Source organism: Lathyrus oleraceus, chromosome 6 (genome assembly GCF_024323335.1).
Source record: "Lathyrus oleraceus cultivar Zhongwan6 chromosome 6, CAAS_Psat_ZW6_1.0, whole genome shotgun sequence".
Lineage (NCBI taxonomy): Eukaryota > Viridiplantae > Streptophyta > Magnoliopsida > Fabales > Fabaceae > Lathyrus > Lathyrus oleraceus.
In genome coordinates this window covers 346,282,137-346,298,325 of record NC_066584.1, presented here as the reverse complement: position 1 = coordinate 346,298,325, position 16,189 = coordinate 346,282,137, and positions in this window count along the sequence as shown.

The following is a 16,189-nucleotide window of genomic DNA, read 5'->3' as shown; positions in this document are numbered from 1 at the left end:
TTGCCTCGCCTAATGATGTCCAATGCCTCCAATTTTTTGTGTGATGATCATGTTGTATGTACTGTTTACTCATGAATTTTGCCAAGATTATTTGAATCATTTTGGATTTAATATGCATTTGTTTCTTCTGATGTCACAATGTGGTCACAACTTGCATACCTTGCCATGTTTGGTTCATGAAATGAATTTGGTTAATGATATTGATATGGGAACTTTTGGATTGTGTTCTTGATTGAAGGAAGTTGATTCATGTTGAATTTCATGTTCTGTTTTGAATTTTTTCTCCATCTTTGACCCTAGGCCTTGACCTAGTGGTTTGTGACTCACAGTTGAGCTTTGATTTCAGGTTTACACATCCAAGTCCATAGTTGATAATGCTTCCTCACCTGAGCATTGATGTTTGCTCTAAATGTTGACTAACCTTGAGTTGTTTTGTAGGTTGATGCCAAGTTGTTTGTGTTGTGCCTATTTGGCTTGTGCCTTGCACACTGTTGTATTGCTTGTCTGTCTGATTGTATGGATGACTGTTGTCTATTTGTTTGGTTGACTTGTATACTGATTGGGTTAGATTTTTTCAGGTACCTAAGTTGCTTTGAGTTCTTTTGAACTTGCTTTTGCTTTGCTTGGTTGCTTAACCATTGAGGTATAACTCTCTGACTTCATGTAGTCTGGAAGACCTGTCCTGTTATGTGGGCAGGCACCTGTCTGAAGCCCTCCTTAAGAGGCAATGCTTGTGTTTGTTTATCTTTGTGCCAAGCAGGAAAAGTCCTCTTATGAGGCAATTGGCAGATAAAAGAGATGTGCAATCCATCTCCTGCTATTCAGTGTGTCATTCACTTTGCTCACACACCTTGTGTTTATGCATTGTGGATATTAACCCAAGATCTTTCTTGTGTCAGTCATATGTGGAGAAGAGTTCCAGCTTTCTGAACTCCCACACTTTCATTTGTCTGAAGCTCTCCCAGGCCAGGGATAAGAGCTGTGAGGTCTTACCCTCACTTCCCATTTCATCTGCTTCACCCTAACTCTCAATGTTAGGGTTAAGAGCTAACTACACCCGATTCCAGTTGGCTTGTGTTTCACAGCCTAACCTTGTGTGAGCCCAATTGTTTGCATATAATGTGTGTGCTTGCTTTGTGTGCTTGTATGTATTTCCCTGTGCAAGTTAGATAGCAACCTTAACATAGGGATCGTATGCATGACAACTTCTAGGCTCGAGTCGTAGTCTCCCTAGTAGTTTGTGTCTCCCTTTGTATCTGGTTAGGCTAGTCCTTTTTCCCTGTGTAGAGGAACTACGTCGCCCTGATCCTCATACTAGATGAGGTACGTAGGCAGGAGATGAGCTGATCTCTCCGGGCGCCCTTTTTCTTTTGCAACCCCTTTGTGTGTGTTTGGAGTCTGACGTAAGTCCGGCGATTGGAAGTTGGTTTCCTGTGTTTGCTTCTTTGTTGGAGTCTGACGTAAGTTCAGCGATTGGCAGTTGGTTTCCTGTGTCTTGTTTGCTTGTTGGAGTCTGACGTAAGTCCAGCGATTGGCAGTTGGTTTCCTGTGTGCGTTTGTTGGTTCGGAGTCTGATGTAAGTCCAGCGATTGGCATTCGGTTTCCATGTTTGCCTGTTTGTGTGGAGTCTGACGTAAGCCCAACGATTGGCAGTTGGTTTCCTGTGTGTGGTTTTGTTTGGCGTGCGTTAGTCGAGATATGAGTGCTCTAATTCTTCTCCGATCAGAGAAGATACGTATGCATAGGATGCGACATCCTAGCGAGCATGTTTCCCCTGTCCCAAACTACGGCGACTCTGATGTCTGTGCTTGACAGACTACGTAGGCCCAGGATGCGATATCCTGCCGAGTTAGTTTCTTTTGTCTTCCTGTGTCTCCTTTCAGCCTGTGTGTGCAGTTTGTTTGAGCAGTTTTTAGCAACCTTTCTTCTATTCTTTCTGAGCGTGGATCCCGTCGAGTACGACGGATGCATAGGGGTGCTAATACCTTCCCTTCGCATAACCGACTCCCGATCCCACCTTTCTCTGGTCGCGAGACCATGTCTTTTCCAGGTTTACTTCGAGCGTTTCCTTTCCCTCTTTGGGATAAATAACGCACGGTGGCGGCTCTGTTGTTTCGTTTTCCCGCCGATTTTTCGCGTAATGCGACAGATATCCATGCAAAGCAAATGGCAGCATCTCATGCCAATCTTTGTACGTGACTGTCATCTTCTGGATAATCTTCTTGATGTTCTTGTTAGCAGCTTCAATAGCCCCATTCATCTTGGGTCAGTAAGGAGAGGAATTATGGCGTGCAATCTTGAATTCAGCGCACAGCTCTTCCATCATTTTGTTGTTCAAGTTAGATCCATTGTCAGTAATGATCTTATCAGGCACACCATAACGGTATATCAGCTGATTCTTGACAAACTTCACGACCACCTGCCTGGTCACATTCGCATATGATGCGGCTTCAACCCATTTGGTGAAGTAGTCAATTGCTACGAGAATAAACCTGTGTCCGTTGGACGCTTTCGGTTCAATCATTCCAATCATGTCAATTCCCCACATAGAGAAAGGCCATGGTGATGAAATCACATTCAGAAGTGTCGGAGGAATATGAAACTTGTCCGCATAAATCTGACATTTGTGGCATTTCTTCACGTATTTGCAGCAGTCAGACTCCATTGTCAGCCAATAGTAGCCTACTCTCAACATCTTTCTAGCCATGGCATGTTGTCGCATTACGCGAAAAACCGGCGGGAAAAAGACACAGAGCCGCCACCGTGCGTTATTTATCCCAAAGGAGGGAAAGGAAACGCTCGAAGTAAACCTGGAAAGGAATGGTCTCGCGACCAGAGATTGATGGGATCGGGAGTCGGTTATGCAAAGGGAAGGTATTAGCACCCCTACGCATCCGTCGTACTCGACGGGATCCACGCTCAGAAAGAATAGAATGAAGGTTGCTAGATAACTGCTCAAACACTGCACAAGGTTGGAATAAAACATAGAAAGGACGGAAGAAACGGGACTCGGCAGGATATCGCATCCTGGGCCTACGTAGTTTGTCAGACACAAACATCAGAGTCGACGTAGTTCGGGGGGGGGGGGGGGGGGTAGCGGGACGTGCTCGCTAGGATGTCGCATCCTATGCATACGTATCTTCTCTAACCAGAGAAGAATCAGAGTACTCGTAGCTCGGCTAACGCACGCCAAACAAAACACAAACAGGAAACCGACTGCCAATCGCTGGACTTACGTCAGACTCAGAACAAACAACCACACACAGAAAACCGACTGCTAATCGCTGGACTTACGTCAGACCTAACCAGAGACAAGGGAGAGAACAGACTACTAGGGAGACTACGACTCGAGCCTATAAATTGTCATGCATACGATCCCTATGTTGAGGTCTCTATCCTAACTTGCACAAGAAGCAAGCCAGCCTAAACAGCACATCATCAAACACAAACACAATATATCAAGCACACACACTATATGCACACAAGGGGCTCATACAAGGCTAGGCTGTAGATACAAGCCAACTGGAATGGGGTGTTTTTAGCTCTTAACCCTAACATTGAGAGTTAGGGTGAAGCAAATGAAATGGAGATGAGGGTAAGACCTCACAGCTCTTATCCCTGGCCTGGGAGAGCTTGATTCAAATAGAAAGTGTGGGAGTTCAGAATGTAGGAACTCTTCTCCACATGACTAACACAACAAGATCTTGGGTTCTTATTCAAGATGCATCAACACATGGTGTGAGCAAAGTGAATGACACACTGAATAGCAGGGGATGGATTGCACATCCCTTTTATCTGCCAATTGCCTCTTAAGAGGACTTAACTTGCTTGGCACAAAATTAAACAACCACAAACATTGCCTCTTAAGGAGGGCTTCAGACAGGTGCCTGCCAAAGTAACATGGCAGGTCTTCCAGACTACATGAAGATCAGGGATTATACCTCAGGGGTATGCTAACCACAAGCAACGCAAAGCAAAGTTCAAATGAACTTAAAGCAACTTAGGTACCTGTGGAAACAACTAAACCAATCAGTACAAAATTCAGATAACAGTCAACAACAGTTAATACCAAACAGACAACCCAATATGCAACACATAAGCCATAAGGCAAACACTATCCTCAACCTACAAAACACACAAATGTTAGCCAACAACAACAAATGATCAAGCTCAAATGAAGGAGCAACATCAATCAGGGAGATGCCTACTTGAACCTGAAATTCACAACTCAAATGTAAGTAACAAGCCACTAGGTCAAAGCCTAGGGTCAAAAGTGAATCAAAAAGCCAAAAAAGAACTTGATATTCAACATGAATCATATTTAATCAATCAAGAATAAGTCTAAAAAGGACCAAATCAAAATCAATAAGCAAGGTCATGTAATAGGCAAGAGAAGTCAAAGACCAATTCAAGGCATACATTTGATCATTATGAATGAAAATTCCCAATCAAAATAGAAATGATTCAAATAATTCTGGAAAACTTCATGAGCATTCAACACATCCAAAACATCCATCATACAAAAAATCAGAAGCATTAGAGGTCATTTCGCATGGAAATCAAATTGCACAAGCTGACCATCAAATTGTGTGACACAAATTGTCACACCATTCAAACACAAGCATAAAACAGAATTGGCAAATGAGAAAAATACCAAACCAAGCCTAAAACATCCATTAACATGTCAAGAACATTCATGCAAAATTTCAAGCAATTTGGATTAAAATTAAGCATTTCATGATAGAAAGAGCAAGGCAAGGTCACAAAAGCACCTATGTTCACATTTTCTAACACCAACAGAAATCCAGCCATGCACAACTTTTGAAATCATCATCATAAGAAACTAGACATCACAAGGATCATTTGGCTAAAAATTTGGAGTGATTTGAGTCATTTTTCAAATTGATATGGATTTTACAAGTTAGCATAAAAAATGAAAATAAAAAATAAGCAAAGCATGTGAAATATGGAGGGAAACACTAAAATATGACTGCATTTGAACAAATGCGCTCGACTGGGATCGAACCCTGTTTCAATTCAAACTGCGCGCGCCAAGGTGAAACGACACCGTTTCACCTGAAAACCCTAACACTGCCCAGATTGGACGCTAGTCCGTCGCTAGCATGCAAAAATCTGTCGCTAACGTGAATCTTCATCTTCTTCATGATGAAGATGATGAATGTTCATGCACCAATTTCCAGATTTCCCAGAAATGTCCAGAATTCAACAAAAATTATATCATCACAAAGATCTTTCAATGGTGAGCAAGGATCAACTAACAACTAAGCCTAAATCCACATAACAAAAGAGAATCGAGCAAAAACATTCTTGAATGCAAAACTTAAATCACTCATAACTCAGTGAATAATGCTCCATTTTTCATGAAATTTTTATCAGAATCATCAGCAAATAAAGATCTACACAACTATACACATGGATTTGAGAATTGTGAAGGTCGAAAAACTCACCTCTTGAAGAGCAGGTTATGGTTTTGCACGATCCAAGGCTCCAAATGATCCAGATCAATTCCAAAATGCTTGTAGAGATGATTGATGAAGAATTGGAAGCTTAGAAACATGTAGATCCAACTCAATTCGAAATTGCCATGAACACCTTCAAGCTTTGGTATGCACGATTTTGAGCAGAAAATCACCAATGGCACGTTCAATCTCACTCAAAACTTCACCAGGATCAAGAATTATGCAAGAGAAATGAGTCTTATGCGTGGAATCTTGAAGTTCTATGTGAGAGAAAATTTTGATCAAAACTCCAATTCTAGATCTGAAACTGTGTATTCTGAATGAAACAGTTGCAATTAAGCTTATATACCTCTTCTTAATTAATCTGAAATTAAACTTAAGCCAAAGCTAATTGAGATTAAAGGAAATTAAGGTGCATGCACAAATTTGCATTTCCACCTCAAGCATGGGAAGCACACGTGAACAGTACACCAAGCTGGCCCAAATCCATTCAAAAATTACTCCATGCACACATTGGAATTGGAAATATATGCATGTGATCAACCAATTTTGATTTTGGCAATTTTCCTTCAAAAACTTCATAAACAAGCAAATGATCATATGATAACATTTCACTCAATGTGATGAGGTATTGGGAACTTCATGACATGAGAAACATTTTGCAAAAAGAACCACCAAATTTGGAGTCTTGGTTCAAAAGATATGGCCATTTGAAGTTTCAAGCACACATTGCCATGATTTTATCATAACTTCTTAACCATTCATCAGATGCTCATGATCTTGGACTTTTGGAAATGGGAGAGAAAGATATTCAACTTCCGTGTTGGACAAAATTTCATTTGAATCTTCTTTGATGATGGAAAGTTGAGTTGAAGTTGGTCCAAAAACTTGCCATTTTTGGAAACTTTCAAATTACAGGTCACTTTCCATTTTGGGAAACTTTTGATCTGGCTTCAAAATCTTCAAGGTAGATGTTTGACATGATGAATGAACCTCTTTTGGACATGAATGAAGTGTCTCAAACCATTTCTCCATCTCCTAGCCCTCAGTTGACTTGCAGTTGACTTTTGTGGGCCTCGGATGACCTGGACATGCACTGTGGACTTTGAGCCTTCAACACTTGTCCAAATTGCATCAAAATGAATCTAGATTCATGTAAGCTCCCTAGAACAACCATAGGGCCTTTATCTCATGGAAATGCTTTGCTCTTTTGCACAGATGACTTCTCCTGGTACCAGTCTTGACTGATGAGATGCAACATGATATGCAATGTTAATGACCTAAAAATGAAATGAATGTACAAATGGGAGGTGCAAATTTGAGGTGCTACAGCTGCCCCTATTCAATCAACTGGGAACCTGAACGGATGAGAGCAACGACTGTCAGACCTTCAAGGTACACATGGATTGAATACCAAAGAACCGTAGAAATTTGCACTCTACGGGGGATGAAACAAAGAAAGTTCACCAATGGCAACTTCCACTGGGATCTGATATTTATTGCTGGACCAGACAAGACGTTCACCGACGACTTCCTTGGGGATTTTGATTTTTATCAGAAAAAGGAACCACGTCCAGACATCGAAAGATGATGAATGGGAGAAAGGTATACAACCAGACGTCAACGGACGAATGGGAAAAACTCAACGTTTACCGACACCAACGGAAAGGTGACCATACATCAACGGATGACTGGGAAAAAGATACCACCAAACGTCAACGGACGAATGGGAAAAACTCGATGTTTACCGACACCAACGGAGAGGTGACCAGACATCAACGGATGAATTGGGAAGACTCGACCAAACATCAACGGATGAATGGGAGAAACTCGACGTTTATCGACACCAACGGAGAGGTGACCAGACATCAACTGATGAACTGGAAAGACTCGACCAAACATCAACGGATGAACGGGAGAAGCTCGACGTTTATCGACACCAACGGAGAGGTGACCAGACATGAACGGATGAATGGGAGAAAGAGATGCAACCAGACGTCAACCGACGAATGGGAAAAACTCGACGTTTACCGACACCAACGGAGAGGTGACCGGACATCAACCGATGACTGGGAGAAAGACTCGATGTTTACCGACACCGAAATAATGGTGTTTACCGACACCACAGAAAGGATGACCAAACATTTACCGATGACTGGGAGAAAGACTCGATGTTTACCGACACCGAAACAATGGTGTTTACCGACACCAAAGAAAGGACGACCAGACATTTACCGATGACTGGGAGAAAGACTCGATGTTTATCGACACCGAAGAAAGGACGACCAGACATTTATCGATGACTGGGAGAAAGACTCGATGTTTACCGACACCGAAACAATGGTGTTTACCGACACCAAAGAAAGAACACACGCAGGTGTTGATATGACACTTACCGGTATCACAAGGATGACATCTACGTATGTCAGGACAAGGCCAAGCACTTGCTGTGGACTACTCTGGGGAGTCAAGCTTTCCTCTCACCTACAGGTGAGGAAATAAACTTCTCTTTGGACTTATCAATCTTGAATGCTGTCTGTCAAGAGCAACTGCAGCAATTGTGCCATACGGATGTTGAAATATGATCCGCCTCTACCGGGGATAATTTCCAAGCTGACCTAACACATGTATGCATATGTTTGAGTTTTTTCATGGCGTAATGCTCCATATTGTATGGAAATGCTACGCGATTCGAGGATGCAATGATTACTACATGCAAAAAGCAGAATGAAGAGAACTCCCGCCGGGGAGAATTGGTTGCTCTACTGAGCACACAATTCTGATTATATTCTCCAACTCTGTGGGGAGACGCACTGCTGGGGGTGCTTTGCTGATCTGATACTCTGGGGACAGCAGAGAAACCAAGTCAACTGGGGAGACTCTGTCTGGGGAACACACCAACCTCTCCACCATGCTGGGGAATAACATTGCTGCTGGAGAAAGAATAAATCCCACTGGGGACAACTTTCACTGAATCCAATCCACTGGGGGACTCCGCTAGGGGAAACAACCAACGCTCACCTCTACTGGGGATAATTTTCACCGAACCTGATCCACTCGGGGACTTCGCTGGGGAAAACATCAACACAAAATTGCTGGGGAAAACATCAACACAAAATTGTTGGGGAAAACAATCACAACTATGCTGGGGAAAGGCATTCATGACCCTGCTGGGGATTACAGTACTTCAGACCCGACTGCTGAGGAACAAACTACTCACTGATACCTCCGCTGGGGATACAACAACCTTCCGACTCAGTGGGGACTAACAATCTTCAGACTAGCTGGGGAATAGATTAACTTTCAGGCCTGTTACCCGACTGTTGGGGAAGAACAGTTCTAATAGTTTCCAGACTTGCCTGGGGGAAATGGCCACTTTCAAGCCTGCTGGGGAAATATCCTCAACTCTGCTGAGGAATCCCTGATCTTGAATATATGCTGAGGAGACAAGTCTTGAACCTGCTTTAGACAACCCAACCTCTCACGCTGATGGACGGTGCTGAAACATCTCTGAACGAATCGTGGCTTGCTTCAGCCAGGAATCAAAGATAATAACCTACAAAACAGCGAGACATACATGCCCCAGGGGATTGCATGGACAAGATACACCCAAGTGTACTCAACATTCAAGATGATTTTCAAATGTTTTATCTTTATGCACGTTATTGTCTAGCCTTCATGTTTTTATATGCAATGTTTATCAAAATAGTAAAATAAAAACAAGAGAGCAATTTATTTGAATAACGACTTTTATGGATTGAAAATGGGCCTGAAAAGGCAAATACATCAGGAAGCAATTCCTAGGAAGAGGTAATTGCGCACAAAAGGAAGTAAACTATCCTAATGGCAATGTGAATACGGTATCCACTATTTCCCAATTCTGTTATGACTCACAGATCATCAATTTCCTCCCAAATTCCTTGCTTTCTGAGAAGAATGATTGGACCGATCATATCCTTCGAGATGGTAGACGATGAAGCGCGGTGAAGTACAGATAACTCAGACTGTAGTCTTCGCTTTAATCCCTCTTTTGCCTGGATCGCCCTTTCGGGTTTTCAATCCATCGGGATACCCATTTTTGCCTAAGCCGCCCTTGCGGGTTTTCGACTTACCGGGTGTACATATTCTTTTCATTCTTTATCCCTAACTTTTGCCCGGACCTTTTCTCTTTTTTTTTGGTTCGCCGGGATGCCCTTTTTTGCCTGGACTATTTTATTCTTTTCGTCCAGCGAGTCAATTTATGCGAAGTATTTTTTGACTACATTTGAGTTAACAGGGGACGGAAAATCTTCACCATCCATAGTTGTAAGCATCAAGGCTCCACCAGAGAAAACCTTCTTAACAACGTACGGACCTTCATAATTAGGAGTCCATTTGCCCCTGTTATCTGTACCGGGAGGAAGGATCCTCTTCAAAACCAAATCACCAGTCTGATAGCTTCGAGGACGCACTTTCTGATCAAAGGCTTTCTTCATCCTTCTCTGATACAACTGCCCATGGCATACAGCCGCTAACCGCCTCTCTTCGATAAGGCTCAACTCGTTAAACCTTGTTCGAATCCACTCAGCTTCATCAAGCTTGACATCCAGCAAAACTCTCAGAGAAGGAATCTCCACTTCAACTGGTAGGACTGCTTCCATACCATACACAAGGGAGTAGGGGGTTGCCCCGGTCGACGTACGTACTGAAGTATGGTACCCATGTAAAGCAAACGACAGCATCTCATGCCAATCCTTGTACGTCACGACCATCTTCTGCAGAATCCTCTTAATATTCTTGTTTGCCGCCTCTACAGCACCATTCATCTTTGGTCTATAAGGAGAAGAATTGTGATGTTCAATCTTGAAATCTCTGCAAAGCTCTTTCATCATCTTGTTATTGAGATTCGAACCATTATCAGTAATGATTCTCTCGGGAACCCCATAACGATAGATGATTTCCTTTTTAATGAATCGGGCAATCACTTGTTTGGTAACATTGGCATAGGAAGCTGCTTCCACCCACTTGGTGAAGTAATCAATCGCAACCAGGATGAAGCGATGTCCATTAGAAGCAGTAGGTTCAATCTTCCCAATCATATCAATACCCCACATGGCGAACGGCCAAGGCGAATTCATAACATTCACAGGGCTTGGTGGTACATGCACCTTATCAGCATAGATCTGACATTTATGACACTTCCGAGTGTATTTGAAACAATCGGATTCCATAGTCATTCAGTAATAACCGGCTCTCAATAACTTCTTGGACATTGCATGACCACCAGCATGGGTACCGGACGAACCCTCGTGCACTTCCTGCATCAACATGTCTGCTTCGTGTCTATCCACGCATCTGAGCAGAACCATTTCAAAGTTCCTCTTGTACAACACATCATCCTGATTCAAATAAAAGCTTCCAGCTAGCCTTCTCAAGGTTTTCTTGTCATTCTTTGACGCTCCTTCAGGATACTCCTGACTCTTGAGGAAATTCTTAATGTTAAAGTACCAAGGCTTCTCATCACCAACAGACTCGGCTGCAAACACATACGCAGGCCTCTCGAGTCGATTCACATCATCATGTGGCACATGATTCCACCAATGGACTTTGATCATAGAAGACAATGTAGCCAAGGCATCAACCATCTGATTTTCATCTCAGGGGACATGATACAACTTCACCTTTTTGAAGAAAGTCAGGATCCTTCTGGTGTAATCTCGATAAGGAATCAAATGCGGCTGATGAGTATTCCAGTCTCCATTGACTTGGTTAATCACTAGAGCGGAATCTCCATATATGTCCAGAGTTTTGATCCTTAGATCGATGGCTTCTTCAATCCCCAGGATACAAGCCTCATACTCAGCTTTGTTGTTGGTTACGTCAAAAGTCAATCTGGCAGAAAAAGGTATATGAGCACCTTTTGGATTGATAAGCACTGCCCCAACACCGTTGCCATTCACATTCACTGCCCCATCAAACATCAGTGTCCACTTGTCATCAGGATCCGGTCCTTCCTCGGCAAGAGGCTCTTCACAATCTTTCATCTTTAGATACATGATGTCTTCATCAGGGAATTCAAACATCATCGGCTGATAGTCATCGATTGGTTGCTCGTCAAGGTAGTCTGACAGAATACTACCTTTGATGGCCTTCTGCGACGTGTACTCGATATCATACTCTGTTAAAATCATCTGCCAACGAGCAACATGCCCGATGAGAGCCGGCTTCTCAAAGATGTACTTCACTGGATCCATCTTAGAAATCAACAAGGTAGTATGGTTCAACATATACTGTCTCAGTCGGCGAGCAGCCCAGGCCAAGGCACAACAAGTTTTCTCGAGCTGCGAATATCTTATTTCACAGTCGGTAAACTTTTTGCTAAGGTAGTATATGGCATGCTCTTTTCGACCAGACTCGTCATGCTGTCCCAATACACACCCCATCGAGTTCTCAGTCACTGAAAGGTACATTATCAGAGGCCTCCCAAGAACTGGAGGTATAAGGATTGGAGGTTTGCAAATACTCTTTTATCTTATCAAAAGCTTTTTGACAGTCATCATTCCACCTGATTGCTTGATTTTTCCTTAGCAATTTGAAAATTGGTTCACACGTGGCCGTTAGGTGAGATAGAAACCGTGCAATGTAGTTCAATCTCCCTAAGAAACCACGAACCTCTTTTTCTGTTTTTGGTTCAGGCATCTCTTGTATAGCGTTTACTTTCGCCGGATCAACCTCAATCCCTTTCTCACTGACAATGAAACCCAACAGCTTACCGGATCTCACCCCAAACGTACACTTGTTCGGATTCAGCCTCAGCCTCAGTTTGATTTTTCTCAGCCTTTCAAACAACTTCTGCAAGTTTACCAGATGCTCCTCTTCTGTCTGAGACTTCGCAATCATATCATCCACGTACACTTCAATTTCTTTGTGCATCATGTCATGAAAGAGAGTTGTCATAGCCCTCTGATAGGTAGCATCGGCATTCTTCAGCCCAAATGGCATCACCTTATAGCAGAACGTGCCCCAAGGTGTAATGAATGTCGTCTTTTCCATGTCTTCTGGCGCCATCTTGATCTGATTATAGCCAGAGAAACCATCCATGAAAGAGAAAATCGAGGATTGAGCAGTATTATCAACCAATACATCAATGTGAGGTAGTGGGAAATCATCTTTTGGACTGGCTCTATTTAGATCTCGGTAATCGACACACATCCTGAATTTACCATCCTTCTTCGGCATGGGAACGATGTTGGCCACCCACGGGGGATAATTGGTCACTGCCAGAAAACCCGCATCCAACTGCTTCTGAACCTCTTCTTTAATCTTGACCGCCATATCAGGGCTAGTTCTGCGAAGTTTCTACTTTACTGAAGGACAATCTTCTCTGAGAGGTAGCCTATGCACCACAATGTCTGTATCCAACCCAGGCATATCTTGATACGACCAGGCGAATATCTCCACATATTCTCTCAGCATTTCAATCAACCCTCTCTTGACATCTTCCTTTAGAGCAGCCCCAATCTTGATCTCTCTTCTGGCGTCCTCAGTACCCAGGTTAACAACTTCCAACTCCTCCTGATGAGTTTGGATGACCCTTTCCTCCTGCTTCAATAATCTGACCAGTTCTTTAGGGAGTTCACAATCTTCCTCACTCTCTTCTTCAGCTTGGTAGATGGGATTATTGAAATCATATTGAGCCATAACAGAACTGTTTATAGTGGAGTCGGTAAGATCGATTCTGCATGTTTAATGCTTTATTTTAGAAAAAAGAGTTCAAGAAAGTCACAAAAATAAAAACATTGCCATTTTTATTGTTTTGAAAAATGAAAAACAAAAATAGAAAGACAGTGAGCACAAAATTGTTTGCAAAATGTCCTTTATTAATGATATCATTGAAAATAATGATGAGGCCTTACAATGAACCACTACGCCTTGGGCAGAACGTAGGGCTTTGTGCAAAATGAAAAACAAAAGAAAATTACTCTGTTTGAAGAGTAACTTGGACCACTTCTTCGGCTGTCCAATTATTGATTGACTCCCCTGGAGCACACGGGCGCACCCAGTTGTCCACATCATAGTCACTATCACCATCTTCACTACTGGCTGCAAAGACGTCACCATGATTCATCAGCCCGGCGCTGGTGAAGGTACTCGGCCCTTTCTGCTCACCCTGCTCTGCCTGTAGAGGCTGATAACCAATACCAAACTTGTCTTCTTTAACGGGCAGGTCCACCATCTTGCCCCAGCCTTCTGCATTGCCCGAGTTGACAACCTCCATAGCCTGCTTGTAGGATGTAATTGAGGCACTTGGCTTCTCCTGCTCAGCAAAAGCCACCCTCTCAATGTCAATGGTCTCAAACGCCTGGCACAGAGTTTCAAGGATCTCGCCATCCACCTCCACATACTTGACAAGCTATCCTGGAAAAAGTACATCCACATTTTCTCGTCGTCTGTGTATGCGGAGATTTTTATGTAATAGGCCTGCACATGGGTGCGAGGGCAGGAAGTACCATTGTATTTGTCAAAGGAAGGCGCTTTGAACATGTAAGGAATTCTCAATCCCTCCACCAAACCCATATTCGTCACGTCAAACCCCAAAGAGTTCTGACACTCCATGGCTCTGATCTTCTCAGCTAGGGCATCAACCTTTCTGTCCCTCTCTTCAATTCTTCCCACATCGTCTTCATCACTGAGCATGTTGAACATATCTTCCTGCCTGTCAACCAGCGGAGCAGGATGGCGAACTGGAGCACGAGTCACTCTGGCATTAACAGTCTCCGCAGCAAGAGGCTGTCCATTAATCCTGATACCCCTCAACTCATCACCCACAGCATAATCATTGACGGGAATAGTAGCAGCAGCAGCGTCATTAACAGGGACACCCACTGGTGAAGCACGGCTGGCAGGTGGAATTACAGCTTCCTGTCTCTGGGCTAAGGCACGCAGCTCTTCTTGCCCTTGAACAACTCCTTGCATCATGGTCATGAATTCGGCCATGTTAGCCCTCATCTCTGCTAACTCAGCTTGAACTTGATCCATATTCCTCTGTTGATTCAGTCTGGTAGCGTAGCGATGCGAATGTTGATCAGCAATCCTGCCTAAAACAGGAACCAGAGTGAGAAGTCTCATTCAAGAACACTTGTAATGCAAAATGATATGTGTATGATGCTAAATGATGCGTATGATGCACATGATATGTTCATTTCTCAGGCATTCAAGAGCCTAATTCATATTTCTAGAAATGACAACCTGGAACAATGAACAACAAAGAAGCAACCTACACAGGATAATGAGCACAAAATGAAACCTCAACAATCTCATCTATAAACATGAGCAACAAAGGTCATACAACAAAGGTTCAAATCAGCAGAGTACAACAATGAATCCCATCCAACAATCCTGGAGGTGATTCTCAACATAAACAACAGATACATAATCTAAGAAAAATGTCCTCCAGGAATAAGCGCCTTCAGGTACTGGCACTGGTCTATCAACAAGTCACACTCTGAACATTCAGGCAGAGGGGTGAGCTTCTCCTTCAATTGTCTTCTGAGCTCCACAACTTCTTCTTCAAGCTGGCTCTCTGATGCACGTCTTAGGTCTACTTCCTTCTTCAACTGAACATCTTTGTCCCTAAGCTGCTTTTCCAAGCCTCTTATCTTCTTCTGGTAATTGGCCTCAGCTTTCTGCAACCTCAAGCACTCATGGTGTTCTTCCCTCAGCAATGTCTTTATCTCCTAATAGGACCTCTTCTTGCTCTTCAATCTGCTAGCATCCTCCCCTTGCATGCCTTTAAGTTGATGGGCCAAGTTCAACTTATCAGATTTGGCTTTGTAAAGCTCCATCTAGATATCTTGTTCCTTCTCTTTCAACCGACGATTCTCCATCAAGGCTTGTTTGTAGTGTTCAGCAGGCACATTCTCAGAAAGGATCAGAGGCGGTTGCTCTTGCAATGGCTCCATCCTATCATAGGGCAACAACAAGGTCTCAACTCTATCCTTGACCCAATCAAGGTAAGCAGGCATAACAACTGCAATCTTTTTCCCTAACATAGCTCCACCTTTGACACCAAGAGTCTTCCAAGCTCTTCCCATTTGCTCTAATCTAGCTGGGTCACTCCGTTTCTCAAAATACACGCTCTCAGCTATCTCAGCATCTAGCGGTCTTCCATTCATAACAAACCCCAACTGACGAAGAGAAAGAACCGGATTGTTATTGATGCAACCCTTAGTCCCTATGAGTGGCACATTACGAAACTCTCCACAGCTCATGATGACATTACGCACATTCAACCTGTAAGCTTGCCACTTGATATCATAGGATGTGAGAGACATGATCCTCTGAGTCCACTTATGAGTGCTCTGGATATCCACAAAAGGTCCACTGGTTGGCAGAAAAGACAAGAACCATCTGAGTAGCAACGGGAGATAGCATCTGATAGCTCCACCTTTAGCATGCCTGCTGTGTATAGCATAATAAGTGTCAGCTAACAAGGTAGGAACTGGGTTTCCTCCAATGAAAATAGTGACAGCAGCAAAGTCCACAAAATTAGGCATACTCGGGAACAACACCACCCCATTGATCAAGATGGCCAACTGAGCGTTGAAAGCATCCCAATTTCCCTTCTTTGCTTCCTCCTTAGCCATCCTCACCAGGTACTTCAAAGGCAAACCCACAACATCACCACTTGACTTCCAATTGTCACTCACTTCTTTGATACTCTAATAAAG